The sequence below is a fragment of the Mesocricetus auratus genome, unplaced genomic scaffold (assembly GCF_017639785.1).
Source record: "Mesocricetus auratus isolate SY011 unplaced genomic scaffold, BCM_Maur_2.0 Super-Scaffold_4256, whole genome shotgun sequence".
NCBI lineage: Eukaryota > Metazoa > Chordata > Mammalia > Rodentia > Cricetidae > Mesocricetus > Mesocricetus auratus.
In genome coordinates this window covers 99,687,860-99,697,815 of record NW_024429182.1, presented here as the reverse complement: position 1 = coordinate 99,697,815, position 9,956 = coordinate 99,687,860, and positions in this window count along the sequence as shown.

Below are 9,956 nucleotides of genomic sequence, written 5' to 3'. Positions count from 1 at the left end.
TTTATTTCTTTTTTTTTTTTTTTTTCCAAGACAGGGTTTCTCTGTATTGTTTTGGAGGCTGTCGGTCCAGCCTGGCCTCGAACTCACAGAGATCCGCCTGCCTCTGCCTCCCGAGTGCTGGAATTAAAGGCGTGCGCCACCACCGGCTGGCTTGCACAATTGTACTTTTAAATAACCACACACACACAATGCACAACTTCAGTAGATTAATTAAAAGGAAAATAGTAAGTTAGATTTATTAAAACTAAAGCAAAGAAAAATAAAAGTATCCAGAAAACCTTGTGCAGTTTGGAAAAAAAAATCACAAAGAAATATATTCAAGAATTATTCCTAATTACGGGAGGTTTTGCTCTTAAAGTTACACAGTTGAATCCTACTCTACATAGATGGGAACAGATCCTTCATTAGATTTGTATGTCATTTCTATTGTATTCTTAGATGAACTTCCATAAGGTCAGTAATAGTTTGAGTTGGAAGAGCCCTCTTCTGGATCAACCCTTCTGAATAATTAATAATAACAATTTATCTAGATCTGGTTTATTTTTATTCTGGGGGGCAGTCACTTCTTAAAACTGTAAAAGTGAAGTGCTTTGTCAGACACAGGAAAGTTGTACTTTCAGTGTTTGTTAATATTTATATGCTATTTCAGAGCTGACAAAGCACCTTCATTATCTCATTCATTTTCCAGGGAAACTTGGGCAGATATTAGCCCCGGTTTTCAGTTGAGAAAGCATGCACACAGAGGTAAATTAATTGTCCCAAATTATATAGCTAACCAGTGCCAGAGCCAGGTACTTCAGCACAAGCATTTGATCTTAAAATTGATTATGAAAGCCACTTCATTCTTAGGGTTTGTAAAGGAAATGTTTGCCTTGGACATAGACTTTTATGTTCTTGCTTCATCTGTTGCCAGCTTTCAGCACATTGAAAATGCACTCATTATAGTCGACATGGGCTTCTTGGGGGGAAAGATGGAGCCCACAACTTCTGAGGCTTTACAAACTGGATGTAGAAATGCTGCTACCTTTGTTCAGCTGCCAAAATACTACCACAAAGGGCTGTGGGGTCCAGGCCCATTTATTTCACGAGTGGGTACAGTTTTCTCCTTGCCATCGGCAAAGGCTGCTCTAGCCAGCTTTCTATGGCCAGGAAAAGCAAAGTAATTTTTAGTATAGATTAGCACAAAAATATCTCCTAGGTCAACTTCAGGAAATAATTACTGACTTAGGAACAATAAGTCTGATCTATAGGTTGGCAGTTCATTTCCAGAGCTGTTTTTATGCCCCTTATTTCTTACCACGAATGCTATATAAATAGAATACACTACATGCCACTGTATTTGTGTCCATAAATTACTTGGACAGAGTGAACAACAGACTTCAAAACTAAGTAGAGGTAGTAAATCTGCCCTCTTTTTAATGAGTTTAAGTTTACAGTAGTAGTTTGAACATCTGGAAGTTTAAAGTCCTAATTTGTTCCAAATGTTCGAGAGGGATATACTGCAAAAGAGGATATTGTAATTGAGGGATCAGGAAAACCATTGACTCAGTCTGAGGGCTTTCTATTTTCTCTATACACATTAATCACTATGCACAAGAGGCTGACAGCAAAGAAGAGCTGGACCCAGATATGCAAGTTGACTTACATGAGTAACTTTCATAGGAGAGTTACAGGAGGGGTGAGTTTAAATGCTGCTAATTAACATCTGGCATATAGTGGGCAGTGTTTCCTTTCTCATCTGCTTTATTCTTATGGACATTAAGAATGAGGGCTTTTTGAATTATTAAAACTGGACTTAGAAAAGTCAAAACTTCTGACTTCTAAATTGTAATTTTGATTAATGGGTCTTGTAATCCAAGAATCTGGTCTGCAGCCAACACCTAGTACTAGACTAAGCATTCATTTAATGTAGTTAACTGAGTCCCCATGGGATGCTTGTGAGGTGCCGATTGGATTTTCCTACAGCAGCAGGAGAGTTACTGTTAACAGTAGCAGCTTCTGCTAGCTGCTTTGGTGTATGCCAGGCCTGTGCTGAGGTGGTTTGCCTGGCCTATCTAGTTGAAGCCTCTACCCCATAAAGAAGGTACTTGTACCCTCTTTCCTGAGCCTAAGACTCAGGAGTCAGACACTAATGAGCTATTGAACCAGGAGTCTAGCATGATGTGAAGGTTTGCTTGCTTCTTACCCTAATTTCAGATTAGCACTGGATGCCTGCAGTGTTCAAACCATTTAGCCTCAGGCACAAGGCTAGGTATCATGGGTACAGAGAATAGAGCAAAGCCCATTCTGTATACAAAGGTGGATAAGATGGAATCCAGGCTTTCAGTTAGCTCAGTCAGGTAGGGGAGCCAGACATACAAGCTGGGGACCACCAGAATCAGGGCTACAGGGAGATGATAACTGTAATTGGCCATCCTAACTGGAGCACATTTCAGAATGCAAGGGCTCTCTCATGATAGCATGAACAGACTTTGCAGAGCAATGCAGAACTTTTCAGGTCACCTTCTCTAAGGAAGCCTCAGATTGTGAGAAGAGGATAGCATTCAGAGGAGGCTATACACCATGTGGCATATCACATCCTCACTGCTCAGCTTTCATACCACAGCTTAGATGCCACTTTTTGTAGGGGCTTCCCTGGGTCAAGTAGCTCTTACCTGTGTTCCTGGGTTTGCCCAGGACATTTCATTGATGGAAGCCCTGCAAGAATCTCTCCAGTCTTGAAGCTCAGAGCATGGACCTCATTGAGTACAGGAAGTTGGCAGGATGAGCAATAAATAGCCTTTGTAAAAGTCTATAACGGCACCAGTTGTTTCCCATACATCCTCTTCTAACTACCAAGTGATGACAGCATAGAACTCCATTAGGTTTGCCACTGTCTTTTCTGGTAAAGACTTAGGGAACAAATTTGAAGCCACTTAAAAATAACGTTTGCTAAGAGATGGACCTTTGAATTCTGCATAGTAGAGAGTATATTGGGGTTCTCCAAAGGAACTGACCAGGGTGTGTGTGTGTGTGTGTGTGTGTGTGTGTGTGTGTGTGTGATTTATTTATTTATTTATTTATTTATTTAGGTGGTTTGCAGGCTGTGGTCCAGGCAGTCCAATAATGACTGTCTCAAAGGAAAGACCAAAAATCCAGTAGTTTTTCAGTCCTCAAGGTTGGATGGCTCAACAGTTCCAATCTGGTGCTGGAGTCCTAGAGGATTCCTAGAGAGATGCTGGTTTTCAGTCCACATTGAAATCCTGAAGAAGGTGAATTTAATACCGGCTGCAGCAACAAGATAAACTCACCAGTGAGAGTGAGGGCAAGCAAAGGCAATCGTTTCCTTCTTACACATTCTTTTATCTTGGCTGCACCAGGTGTGGCCCAGATTTAGTGTGGGTCTTCCTGCTGCAAATAATCTGATTAAGAATCCCCAACAGTATGGGTTTTAGTTGATTCCAGATGTAGTCAAATTGACAACCAAGATTAGCCATCATATAGAGATTGAAAGCTAGAAGGCATCTTGGAGGCTACATAGACAGCCATTCATTTTACAGAGGACTGAACAGGACAGCTTTCTCCTAATCGCACCCCTGGATAGTGGCAGAGACCAGAGGTTAGCAGAAGTGTCATGTGGGTGCTGTGTTTTATCATGCTGCACAGAAGAAAGACTGAATCATGTCTTGGCAGGTGAGCAGTGTCTGCCCTTTCAACTATTACTAATATAAACAGTAATCCTGGAAGGGTGTCAGCTTTACAGGGGAGAGATTTATTAAACAGGCCAGGGTCTGGGGTTAGTGCTTGGCACACCGCTGGGTTTTGTTACCATAAAAGTTTGCTCTAAAAATACTTGATATTAATAGCATTTTTTCAAAGTGTGCATGTGCATTAATGCATTTACATGCTTTTTATAATGCTACATGTTCTATAATACATGATTTTGTTGTCTTAGACTCTAGTAGCACTCTAAAAAAATTTAAATATTATTTATGACTTTTCCTTCAAGAATATTTGTTATTTTGGTTCATTGCTCTAGGTGTTTCATCTGCAAAGATTGCATCCTAGAGGCAACATGCTAGTCTGCTTATTCTTCAAGCCCAAATGTCTGCTATCTATGGATTTCCCAAGTTACCACCCTTTCTTGCTGCCACCCTAGTCCAAACTGCCATCATCTTTTACTTTACCTTTCCATCTGAGTTCCTTTCCCAGTGTGGTTGGAGCACAAGTGTTCCTCCACACCGAAGCCACTGATCATGAGTGAGAGGGCCCAATGTGAACTGCTCCATGCCCACCAATGGCCTCGACTCCAATGATTTTCTTGAACTTCTCTCTCTCACCCAGCCTATGCAGAGAAGCATGTTCAGGATACCCTTTGAAAGCTTCTGGAAGAGGAGTTTTCCTAGTGTATGAGAGGCCCAAGTTCACTCTGTCTGCTAGCTGTCAGCCTCACTTACTCTTAGCTTATTTTTTATATCATTCACCTTTTTGCTGTCTGAGTTGACCTCCACAGAGGAGTTTTCTCTAGATGTTGGTTCATTGGTTCTCAGCCTGTGGGTTGCAACTCCTTCGGGTGGGGGTTGCATATCAGATATTTACATTATGGTTCATAACAGTAGCGAAATTGCCACTAGTGAAGTAGTAATGAAATAATTTTGTGGTTGGGGGGGGGTGCCACAGCATGAGGAACTGTGTTAAAGGGTTGCAGCATTAGGAAGATTGAGAACTATTGCTAGATGCTTCCAAAACCAGGCTTCTTTCTCTAGAAGTGACTTCTCTTCTCTACAAGTTCTAGACCCAGGTCCTGTTCACTGTGATGATAGCTGTCATACCAAGCCAGGTAGGTACCAGCTGCCCTGTGCCTTTCTAGTGAATGAGCAAACAATATCTTAGTACCAGTGAGGGATTCAGAGTGGCTAGAGGATTAGAGGAGAGGAAGAGTTTCAGAAACCTATCTAAAGCCTTGGAAGTCCTGCTCAGGTGCTGCCCATCAGTCTCTGGTCAAGGGGTGTTCAGGAGAGGCTGAGCTTAGTGTCCTGATGTGTGTGGACTGGTCAAGGTCAATGACTATCATACATGTGGTGAATGGGGCAGCATCTGGCTTCAGTTTCTAGACATGTTTAGAGACTGAGAGATAAGACACAGTCAAACTCAAACATCTTAAGTCACTGCTCACCATGAGTGGTTTTTTGTTGTTGTTGTTGGGTTTTTTTTTTTTTTTTTGGTGTTTTGAGACAGGGTTTCTTTGTATTGTTTTGGAGGCTGTCCTGGAACTCGCTCTGTAGACCAGGCTGGCCTCGAACTCACAGAGATCCACCTGCCTCTGCCTCCTAAGTGCTGGGATTAAAGGCGTGCACCAACAATGCCCCGCCCACCATGAGTATTAATAAAGCCTGTGATTGGTAAAGTCTTTCTCCCAAAATGTTCCAAGATTTTGAGACAAGTGCCCTGGGTCCCACCACACTAATGACCCTGGCATGGGACTCACCACTCTCTCCTGCTATTTAATACCTTCAAATGTGCCGTCATCTTACCTCTTCTTTCCTAGTCAAGTAATCCCTGCCTTGGGCTTCCTTTCTCAAGCCCATAGCTGTGTCCCTCTAAATTACCTACCACAGGGTCATTTCCCCCAGGATGACAGCTCCTTCTGCTTTGGAGTTTCCAGGAAGAGAGATTAATTTCAAATTTAAGATCTCTAGCAATGGTGATGCCCACTTAAGGTTAAATAATGGAAACCTGGGGTTGAATTCTTCATGCTACTGGTCAAGTGTCACATCCCACAGCAGTTAGAATCAGCTTCTGTCCTTCGTGTGTTCAGTGCTCACATACAGAAGGGACAGAATGTTTATCTAACTCCTCCTCTCTACCAGGCAATGTGAGACGAGTTGGGCATATCATCTCATTTGAGACTCACAGTTTGATGAAGTCAATGTATTGTCCCTACAAGTCAACCAAATTTCAAAGAAGTCATTTGCCTAAGGCCAGCCTCTGTACAAAGCTAGAGGCCATGATCTGCACAACGGTGTGGCCACCCTCAGGCCCATCACAGGTCTTGGGAGTGCACCACAGACCTTTTGTCTGCTCAGTCCTCCTAACAGCTTCTTAACTGGAGACGCTGTCCCCGAGAGACATACCGAATGCAGCACTACTGGGCCTTGCCTAGCTAGGCCTCGTGTTTCCATTCCTCTGTCCCTGTGGCTTTCTCGCCAGGGCCCTGCACACCCTGTGCTGGTTGGAGGAGTCTAAGCTTAGCAGTGAAAACTTGGAGCACTGGTAGAGCATGCTGGAATGACAAGCCTGTGCCGTCTATGGGAGGAGAGGTGAGGTGAGACTCATTCTTGGAGAAGCCTGAAGAGGCTGCTGAGCCTTTCCTGCTGAGGGAAGTAGCAGCAGGCCTGGGAGCTTGAATGAGAGGGTCAGGGTAAAACAGCAACAGGAGAAAGCAGGCATTTAGATGAAGCCGGGGCTGGCGTGAGGCATGCTGTTTGTCAGTTTTCCTTACTGTGAAAACTGCCCAAGAAAAAGGACAGATTCATCTCGACTCTGAATTTCAAAGGTGTCATCCTGTGGCCAGCTGGCTCTGTCAATCCTGGGCCTGTGTCAAGGGAGAATGTGTGGAGAAGCAAAGCTGCCACCTTGAGGGGCCTGAAGCAGGGAGAATGCAAGGGGCTGTGTACAGAATGTCCCCTCCAGGGGCATGTTCCCAGTGACTTCCTTCTACCTCCTCAAGTTTTTACCACCTCCCGGTAGCCTGGCAAGCTATGGTCTGGTCATGGATTGATCCACCAAGATTAAACTTGTATCATTTTCCTGGAATCAAGCCTTTAATGTATGAGCTTTTGTAGGACATTAAGAGCCCAATCATACCAGAGACTGGAGCCTTGGGTGAATCATCCATCATCCCAGTGTGTGGCTAGCCTGCCTGTTACCCCCTCTCTGGACCCCAGTCTCCTCATCTGTAAAGCAGGGGTGCACGTCCCCCATGACAAAGGAGAAAATGCCCAGTCACTCATAATATTCTAGTACTTAAATAAAACACTGACAGAAACTTCTAGAAGGTATTAAAAATGTGAGGTTCACATTACCTGGAAGTCTTTCTGGATGTCACCAGCAGGTCAGTATGCTGGCTGAGGTGGACAGCATGGTAGAGAGACACCAGAGCTTAGAGCAGGGAAAGTGATCACTGGTCTCCTCCATCCGTGCCTTCAATCCTCATGGCTCAGAGTCCTGACTCTGGATTCTAAGAAACCACTGAGACATATTTTTGATTGAATAATAGTGTTCAGGGGAACTAAAAAGCACTTCTACCATGCATGCACTGGTTTTAAATTGCATTTCAAGTCCAAGACCATTAAATCAAGGGGGACTGTGTATCTTAGGATAGAGAGAATAATGATCTGCTGTTTTAGAGTTAGAAATATGGAATTCAAGGCCAGCATTCCAATTCCCGTCCTTCCCCAGACCAGCTTTGTTACTGCAGGCAGGAAACTTGATTGCTCTGATCAGTGCATTCTCATGATGGTCTATAAAATGCCAGGGTTCAGGGGGGTGGGTGAGCAGTTAAGGCTGATTTGAATCTCAATGTCCATTCATTTTGGAAAGAGATCTGCAGAAATAGTATTTGTCTAATTAGAAGCTGCTGCGTTTTCAAAACAACTCTGTGCTTTTTATCAGGATAGCCTGAGAGCAGTGCTTCTCACCCAGAGGCCAGTTTGCCCCTCATGTTGTATTTGCCCCTGTCTGAAGACATTTTTGGCTCTCACAACTGTGGAGAGAGGAGTACTCCCGGCATCAAGGGAACAGGGGCCAGGAGGACAGCAATGTATCCTGCAGTGCAGGGGAGCCTTAAATGTACAGGCTGGTATTAAAGCAAGGAGGATAGACTAGAGCCCAGGTGCCTGGATTAGAACCCTGGCTGTGTATTTTGGAGTTGTTATCTTGACCTCTGTTCCTTAGTGGCCTTTGTTGAGAAGACTGACAATAGGGCTGTGATGTGTTAGGAAAAAAAAAAAAAAAGAGGGCTGTCAAGATGGCTCTGTATGTGAATGCCTTTGCAGCCAAGCCTGACAGCCCAAGTTTGATCCCCAGGACCCACATGATGGAAAGAGAGAACCAACCCCCAAGGGTTGTCCTCTGACTTCACATGTATGCTATGGTACACATAAGGGCTCATGCTCATGTGTCCTCCTCCTCCTCCTTCTCTTACACACACACACACACACACAATGTAATTTTTAAAAGTTCTCTGAGGGTCCAAATAAATTAAGGGTATGCTAGTGCGATGGAAACATCTGGAAAGTCTTTCAGATGCACTGTATCATGATTGCCTCAAGACTCAATTCGGTGAAAGAATGTTCTGGAGTGAAACAGTTCTCTCCTGGGTCAGGCTGTAACTCAGCAGCAGGATTGGGAGGGAGAGGTAGGGTTCTCCGCAGCATGCTGCGGGTCCATAGTGTTCTGTGTCTTAAGTACATCCTCAGCTGTGTGTCTAGGAGTCACCCAGGCTGTGCTGTTGTGTGCGAACTGTGCCTTGCTGTTCACATACCACTTTCCCCAAAGGAGTGCTTGGGAAACCATCGAGCATGCCTGCTCTGTAAGCTCAGGGAAAAGCAGTGCCTTGGTGCCTTGCTGCAGCCTCAGTTTTCTCAACCATCAGATAAAGATGCTGAATTAGGAGACAGAACCCCAGTGCCTGCTCTAACCATGCAGGGCTGAAAGAATTCGGTCTTTAAGTTATAGTGATGAGTGTGTTATCAAGCAAGGGCTGTGCCAAGAAATTTATACAAATAAACTGGTGTATTCCTCAGAACAGCCTTGTGGAACGCTGCATGTTATGGCTATGGGTTGATGTCACCAGGACTCAGAGACCTTAAATAACTTACCCAAGAATGTGTAGCACCAGATGTACAGCACTCTTAACTGGGACACTCAGCAGCACCCCAATCCAGAATGCCCCCACGATCCTGGCAAGCCTCGGCGCTTAATGCTTGTGGAGTTTGATGAATGAACGCCAAGGGAAAATCGCAAGCTAGTGTGTTCATCTGAGCTCCATGCATCCCTGCCTTCTATCCCACCTCTCCCTTTGCCTGGCCTCCCAGTGTCCGTAAACTCTTGCCAAGAGCTTGACACTCTCAGAGTCAAGAGAAGCTGCTCTTCGAGGGCATTTCATCAACAATATAGATAACAGCCTGCTCATAATTCAGCCAGGCAAATCCACTCTGGGCCAAGCCCTTGAAGGGCTTGGTGACACAGAGCTGAGATGTCCTGGCTCTTGGTATGAGGGGCTTACTGTCTGTGAGAGAGTTGGAGGAAGGCAGACTAGTAAGAAATTTGGCTAGTTCCAAGCCATCGAGGTCAAAGCCAATCTCAGAGGGGAAGGTAGCAAAGCCACTCTTAGGGTTTAAGCTGCCCTGGAGGGGCAGGTCTGGTGGGGTTCAGGCTGTCCTGGAGGGCATGGGTCTGTGTTTTATTGGGCTGAACCATAGCTTCCCTCCCAAGTCATCCTTCATCCTGGCGTGTGTCCTGATACCACACAACAGAACATGAAGGAATGTTTTCTCTGTAGCAGCTCAGAAATCAGCACAGAGGGAAAAGGAGACAGGAGAGTGCTGCTGAATGCTCACCACATGCCAGCACTTCCTGTGTTATGTAATCCCACACCCAAAGTAACCAGAGAGGTTGATGCCCTCACTGCAGAGTTAAGGAAGAAAGAGGCAATTAGCTGGTAGGAAATGGCTTCTGAGGAAATTTAAGCCACACAGGTCAACTGGTCTCTTGTCATTTTACATCCACATTACCCTCAAGGGGCTGGGGGAACATGACAGTGCAGAGTGTCCACAGTACAAGCATAGACAGCTCACTTTCCACAGAGCCCGCCAGTGCTGTGGCCAGTATAACTCACATGTTGCTTCCATCCCCTGCCCAAGGGAACTTTCTAAAAGTCAAGACCAGGCAGGGTGCTTCCAGATGCACATGCA